Below are 7,500 nucleotides of genomic sequence, written 5' to 3' on the forward strand. Positions count from 1 at the left end.
ACTTACTGTCACACAGTAGAGGAATTACCGTATAGTACAGGAGAAGCTCACAGGCAGTTTGGACTTCCATTATCTGTTTAGGTTTAATGACTAATGTTAACTGATGTTAGCTGCCAGGGATCCAAACAGAGCCCTGCAGCTCTTAATGTGATATTACTCTACTGATGGTTCGTCCAATCAGCTGCCAGGGATCCAAACAGAGCCCTGCAGCTCTTAATGTGATATTACTCTACTGATGGTTCGTCCAATCAGCTGCCAGGGATCCAAACAGAGCCCTGCAGCTCTTAATGTGATATTACTCTACTGATGGTTCGTCCAATCAGCTGCCAGGGATCCAAACAGAGCCCTGCAGCTCTTAATGTGATATTACTCTACTGATGGTTCGTCCAATCAGCTGCCAGGGATCCAAACAGAGCCCTGCAGCTCTTAATGTGATATTACTCTACTGATGGTTCTACATCTCAAAGACTTTCTGCTTTTAGATGTTTTATTACAGGAAGTGAAAGAAACTAAACAAAACAGCATAATTACAGCACAGTATGGGGATATACTGAATATATATAGTGTATATATATATTGACTGGTCTTGGTTGTCTAGTCTCGGTTCACTAGTCTCGGTCGGCTAGTCTCGGTTGACTAGTCTCGGTTGACTGGTCTCGGTCGACTGGTCTCGGTCGACTAGTCTCGGTTGACTAGTCTCGGTTGACTGGTCTCGGTTGACTAGTCTCGGTTGACTAGTCTCGGTCGGCTGGTCTCGGTAGACTGGTCGACTGGTCTCGGTCGACTGGTCTCGGTCGGCTGGTCTCGGTCGGCTGGTCTCGGTGGACTGGTCTCGGTTGACTGGTCTCGGTCGACTGGTCTCGGTCGACTGGTCTCGGTCGACTAGTCTCGGTCGACTAGTCTCGGTTGACTAGTCTCGGTTGACTAGTCTCGGTCGACTGGTCTCGGTTGACTGGTCTTGGTTGACAGGTCTCGGTTGACTGGTCTCGGTTGACTAGTCTCGGTTGACTAGTCTCGGTCGACTAGTCTCGGTCGACTAGTCTCGTCACTAGTCTCGTGACTGGTCTTGTACTGGCTTTGACTGTCTCTCGGTAGTCTCGGTTGACTAGTCTCGGACTGGTCTTGGCTGACTAGTCTCGTAGTCTGTTAGTCTTGGTTGACTGGTCTTGGTTGATCGTTGACTAGTCTCGTGACTAGTCTCTCTAGTCTCGGTGCTAGTTTTGTCTCGTTCTGGTCTGTCGTCTAGTCTCGTTATGGTCTTTCGTATGTGTTGCTGCATTGTGTTCTCACTAGCTTACTAGTCTCTGACTAGTTCCTGCTGGCTGTCTTGGTTGCTAGTCTTGCTGCTAGTCTTGCTGTTGTCGCTAGTCTCGACTAGTCTTTAGCCGGTGTGTTGCTAGTTTAGTAGTTGTTGTCTAGTCTCGTTCACTAGCTCGCTGCGTCATAGTTCGGTCTAGTTGTTACTAGTCTCAGGCTAGTCTCGGTCCTGTCTCCGGTAGTCTCGGTCTAGTCTCGTCACTAGTCTGTTAGGTTGTCTGGTATTAGTTTGTTGCCTGTATGGTGTGTGAGTGGAGTTTTTGAGTTCGGCCGTAGGTCGGGGTGGCGTATAGTTGTGGTTAGTCCTGTCGTTGTTGTGGTCCTCTGGTCCGTGGATGGCTCGTCCGTGGTGGCCGTGGTCTCGTGTTTCGATTGGTCTCTCGACTGGTCTCGGGAGTCTCTATCTCCTAGCGTCATAGTTGACTGTTTCTTTTTTGCTTGTCTTGGTGTGCTTGTTCTAGTTCTTGTTAGTTCTTTTTTAGTATAGTTAGTTCTTTTTTTTTGACTGTCTGCGTCGTTGCTTGCCGTCGTCTAGTCCGTTCCTGTCTCGTGTAGCCGTTGACTGGTCTCTTGACTGGTCTCGATTGTCTAGTCTCGTTCACAGTCTCGGTAGTCTCGTGACTAGTCTCTGCTGGTTTGCTTTGAGTTTAGCTTGACTGCGTGTATTATACCTGATAGCTCGTGACTAGTCTCTTCACTAGCTCGGTTGCTAGTCTGTTGCTAGTCTCGTTCACTAGCTCGTTGACTAGTCTCGGTTCACTAGTCTCGGTCGGCTAGTCTCGGGTTCACTAGTCTCGACGGCTAGTCTCGGTGGTCTGGTCGGCTGCGTGAAGTTCTTCCAGCGTGACTAGTCCGTTGTCTAGTCTCGGTGGCTAGTCTCGTTGACTAGTCTCGGTTCCTAGTCTCGTGTGTCCGTGAGTTCTAGTCGGTGCTGCCGGTTGTCTGTCTGTTCACTGTCCTCTGTCTCGTGTCTCGTTGACTAGTCTCGGTTCCTAGCTCGTCGCTAGTCTCGGTTGACTAGTCTCGGTTCACTAGTCTCGGTTGACTAGTCTCGGTTCACTAGTCTCGGTCGGCTAGTCTCGGTTCACTGTCTCGGACGGCTAGTCTCGGTCGGTCTCGCCTGCTAGTCTCGTTGATAGTCTCGGTTCACTAGTCTCGTTGACTAGTCTCGTGTCTAGTCTCGGTTCAGTAGTCTCGTCGGCTAGTCTCGTGATAGTCTCGGTTCACTAGTCTCGTGACTAGTCTCGTGCTAGTCTCGTACTAGTCTCCGGCTCTAGTCTCGTTGCTAGTCTCGGTTCACTAGTCTCGGTCGGCTAGTCTCGGTTGACTAGTCTCGGTTGACTAGTCTCGGTTCACTAGTCTCGGTCGGCTAGTCTCGGTTGACTAGTCTCGGTTCACTAGTCTCGGTTGACTAGTCTCGGTTGACTAGTCTCGGTTCACTAGTCTCGGTCGGCTAGTCTCGGTTGACTAGTCTCGGTTCACTAGTCTCGTGCTAGTCTCGTGCTAGTCTCGTTAGTCTCGTACTAGTCTCGTGTCTAGTCTCGGTTCAGTAGTTCGGTGGTGTTTTAGTTCGTTACTAGTTTTCGAGTCGCTTCTCGTTCACTGCTCGGTTGCTGTCGTCTGCTAGTTCGACTAGTTCCGTTGGTGGGTTGTATCCGCTAGGTTCGTGTTGTCTGTCGCTCTAGTCCCTTCTGTTTCTGTTTGCATCGTAGTCGTTCATCGTCTAGCCGTTCCTAGCTCGGTCTCGTACTGCTCGCCGCTATCGGGTGGTGTCTCCGGTCCGTCAGTCCACTGGTAATGGTCACTAACCACTTCCTGCCGTAGAGCCACTTTGGAACCGATGTTAAAACACGGACTGGAAATGAGCGGGAGGAGCGTGACGAACGCAACACGCGGCAGCAGCTGATTGGACGAACGCAACACGCGGCAGCAGCTGATTGGACGAACGCAACACGCAGCAGCAGCTGATTGGACGAACGCAACACGCGGCAGCAGCTGATTGGACGAACGCAACACGCGGCAGCAGCTGATTGGACGAACGCAACACGCGGCAGCAGCTGATTGGACGAACGCAACACGCGGCAGCAGCTGATTGGACGAACGCAACACGCGGCAGCAGCTGATTGGACGAACGCAACACGCGGCAGCAGCTGATTGGACGAACGCAACACGCGGCAGCAGCTGATTGGACGAACGCAACACGCGGCAGCAGCTGATTGGACGAACGCAACACGCAGCAGCAGCTGATTGGACGAACGCGTCACGTGGGTCTTGTGTTTTCTCCTTAACTTCTTCAGGACATGAACACCTGTTTCCTGGGTGAAAGTCTTGTGTTTTCTCCTTAACTTCTTCAGGACATGAACACCTGTTTCCTGGGTGAAAGTCTTGTGTTTTCTCCTTAACTTCTCCAGGACATGAACACCTGTTTCCTGGGTGAAAGTCTTGTGTTTTCTCCTTAACTTCTCCAGGACATGAACACCTGTTTCCGGGGTGAAAGTCTTGTGTTTTCTCCTTAACTTCTCCAGGACATGAACACCTGTTTCCTGGGTGAAAGTCTTGTGTTTTCTCCTTAACTTCTTCAGGACATGAACACCTGTTTCCTGGGTGAAAGTCTTGTGTTTTCTCCTTAACTTCTTCAGGACATGAACACCTGTTTCCTGGGTGAAAGTCTTGTGTTTTCTCCTTAACTTCTTCAGGACATGAACACCTGTTTCCTGGGTGAAAGTCTTGTGTTTTCTCCTTAACTTCTTCTGGACATGAACACCTGTTTCCTGGGTGAAAGTCTTGTGTTTTCTCCTTAACTTCTTCCAGGACATGAACACCTGTTTCCTGGGTGAAAGTCTTGTGTTTTCTCCTTAACTTCTCCAGGACATGAACACCTGTTTCCTGGGTGAAAGTCTTGTGTTTTCTCCTTAACTTCTCCAGGACATGAACACCTGTTTCCTGGGTGAAAGTCTTGTGTTTTCTCCTTAACTTCTCCAGGACATGAACACCTGTTTCCTGGGTGAAAGTCTTGTGTTTTCTCCTTAACTTCTTCAGGACATGAACACCTGTTTCCTGGGTGAAAGTCTTGTGTTTTCTCCTTAACTTCTTCAGGACATGAACACCTGTTTCCTGGGTGAAAGTCTTGTGTTTTCTCCTTAACTTCTTCAGGACATGAACACCTGTTTCCTGGGTGAAAGTCTTGTGTTTTCTCCTTAACTTCTTCAGGACATGAACACCTGTTTCCTGGTGAAAGTCTTGTGTTTTCTCCTTAACTTCTTCAGGACATGAACACCTGTTTCCTGGGTGAAAGTCTTGTGTTTTCTCCTTAACTTCTTCAGGACATGAACACCTGTTTCCTGGTGAAAGTCTTATCTTTAGGTCAGTTATTACAGAGCTAAATGTATGAATGCGTCACGCTAACAGAGCAGAGCGCTCCTGTTTACATTTAATTAAGGTGGACCAGCCTGTTTACATTTAATTAAGGTGGACCAGCCTGTCCAAACAGTGCAGTCTGTCAGACATTTATGAGGAGTTTCCGTGATGTGTCTCTTTGTCTGCTTAAAGTGCCCATGTTATGAAAAAAATCACTTTTTCTGGTGATTTGGGGAGTTATTTTGTGTTTGGTGCTTCCACACGCATCCACACTTTAATAACCCATCCCTGGTGTTGTGAGTGAGGTCTGGTTTCTGAATGTGTCCTGCCTTCAGTCTCCGGGTGAGCTGGTCAACATCTGCACGGCTTTCTACGGCACTAGCTGAAGCCAGGGGGCTAGGGGGCTAACCGTTAGCGTGCTAGCACTAGCATGCTAGCTCGTTCTCAATGGCAAAGCACTGCTACAACACACACTAGCTCACCATCATCTACAACATAACATCTCTCCCCCATCTCTCCTGTCTCTCCCCCATCTCTCCTGTCTCTCCCCCATCTCTCCTGTCTCTCCCCATCTCTCCCCTGACTATCCTGTCTCTCCCCCATCTCTCCTGTCTCTCCCCCATCTCTCCTGTCTCTCCCCCATCTCTCCCCTGACTCTCCCCTGACTATCCTGTCTCTCCCCATCTCTTCCCTGACTATCCTGTCTCTCCAATGACTATCCTGTCTCTCCAATGACTATCCTGTCTCTCCCCCATCTCTCCCCTGACTATCCTGTCTCTCCTGACTATCCTGTCTCCCAATGACTATCCTGTCTCTCCAATGACTATCCTGTCTCTCCCCATCTCTCCCTGACTATCCTGTCTCTCTCCCCTGACTATCCTGTCTCCAATGACTATCCTGTCTCTCCCCTGACTATCCTGTCTCTCCCCCATCTCTTCCCTGACTATCCTGTCTCTCCAATGACTATCCTGTCTCTCCCCTGACTATCCTGTCTCTCCCCTGACTATCCTGTCTCTCCCCCATCTCTCCCCTGACTCTCCTGTCTCTCCCCATCTCTTCCTTGACTATCCTGTCTCTCCAATGACTATCCTGTCTCTCCCATGACTATCCTGTCTCTCCCCCATCTCTCCACTGTTTCTCTTGTCTCCCCCCCTCCCCCCTGTCTCATGACCCCCCTCTCCCCTGGGTCTGGAGACAGAGCTTTCTTTATTCCTTCCATCACTGGGCTCTTTATTTATTGATCAGCTGATCGCTGACTGTCACCACTTCTTTCAACCTGTTTTAAACCTTTTTAACTTCATGTGACAGTTTAATGATCAATATTCTATAACTAGAAACACCAGACAACCAATCAGCAGTCAGCAGTCACAGCTTAACTCTTCATATTTCTGCAGAGAATGAAGAACTTAAGTTTGTTTTCTGTTTCTATGATGTGATCGCTCACACACACTTCCTCTTCCTGCCGCTCCCCGCTCCGAGCAGAAGTTAAAAACAGAAATGAGAAGTTCACACACAGAGAGAGAGAGAGACAGAGAGAGAGAGACAGAGAGAGAGAGACAGAGAGAGAGAGAGAGAGAGAGAGAGAGAGAGACAGAGAGAGAGAGAGAGAGAGACACAGAGAGAGAGAGACAGAGAGAGAGAGAGAGACAGAGAGAGAGAGAGAGACAGAGAGAGAGAGAGACACACAGAGAGAGAGACAGAGAGAGACAGCCCCGAGATCACCATCACCACACCCACCAGACTCCATGTAAATAATCAGGACTTTTAGCGTGTATAGAGCCAGCATATTTCCACCAGACTCCATGTAAATAATCAGGACTTTTAGCGTGTATAGAGCCAGCATATCTCCACCAGACTCCATGTAAATAATCAGGACTTTTAGCGTGTATAGAGCCAGCATATCTCCACCAGACTCCATGTAAATAATCAGGACTTTTAGCGTGTATAGAGCCAGCATATCTCCACCAGACTCCATGTAAATAATCAAGACTTTTAGTGTGTATAGAGCCAGCATATCTCCACCAGACTCCATGTAAATAATCAGGACTTTTAGCGTGTATAGAGCCAGCATATCTCCACACATGTACCCCATGTAAATAATCAGGACTTTTAGCTGTATAGAGCCAGCATTTCACCAGACTCTAAATAATCAGACTTTTAGCGTGTATAGAGCCAGCATATCTCCACATGTAAATGGGTGAATTAAGGGTTTATTTCAGCCAAACCAGAGTGGTGATTGTTGGAACAGTGGAAAGATGAACCAAGATGGCTTTTGATAGTTTCATTTAGTTTCTGTCCTCTTTGAATGAAGTGTGTTTTACGATAATAAAAGTCCTGATTATTTACATGGAGTCTGGTGGAAATATGCTGGCTCTATACACACTAAAAGTCCTGATTATTTACATGGAGTCTGGTGGAGATATGCTGGCTCTATACACGCTAAAAGTCCTGATTATTTACATGGAGTCTGGGTGAGAATATGCTGGCCTCTATACACGCTAAAAGTCCTGATTATTTACATGGAGTCTGGTGGAGATATGCTGACTCTATACACGCTAAAAGTCCTGATTATTTACATGGAGTCTGGTGGAGATATGCTGACTCTATACACGCTAAAAGTCCTGATTATTTACATGGAGTCTGGTGGAGATATGCTGACTCTATACACACTAAAAGTCCTGATTATTTACATGGAGTCTGGTGGAAATATGCTGGCTCTATACACGCTAAAAGTCCTGATTATTTACATGGAGTCTGGTGGAGATATGCTGGCTCTATACACGCTAAAAGTCCTGATTATTTACATGGAGTCTGGTGGAGTTTGGT

General features: G+C 48.0%; 1 protein-coding gene across 1 annotated transcript in view; it reads left to right on the plus strand.

The window, feature by feature from the left end:
- Nucleotides 1-7,500, plus strand: part of LOC120562499 (rho guanine nucleotide exchange factor 2-like) — a 62,635-nt gene that overhangs the window by 2,305 nt on the left and 52,830 nt on the right. The window lies entirely within an intron of this gene.

Source organism: Perca fluviatilis, chromosome 7, assembly GCF_010015445.1.
Source record: "Perca fluviatilis chromosome 7, GENO_Pfluv_1.0, whole genome shotgun sequence".
Lineage (NCBI taxonomy): Eukaryota > Metazoa > Chordata > Actinopteri > Perciformes > Percidae > Perca > Perca fluviatilis.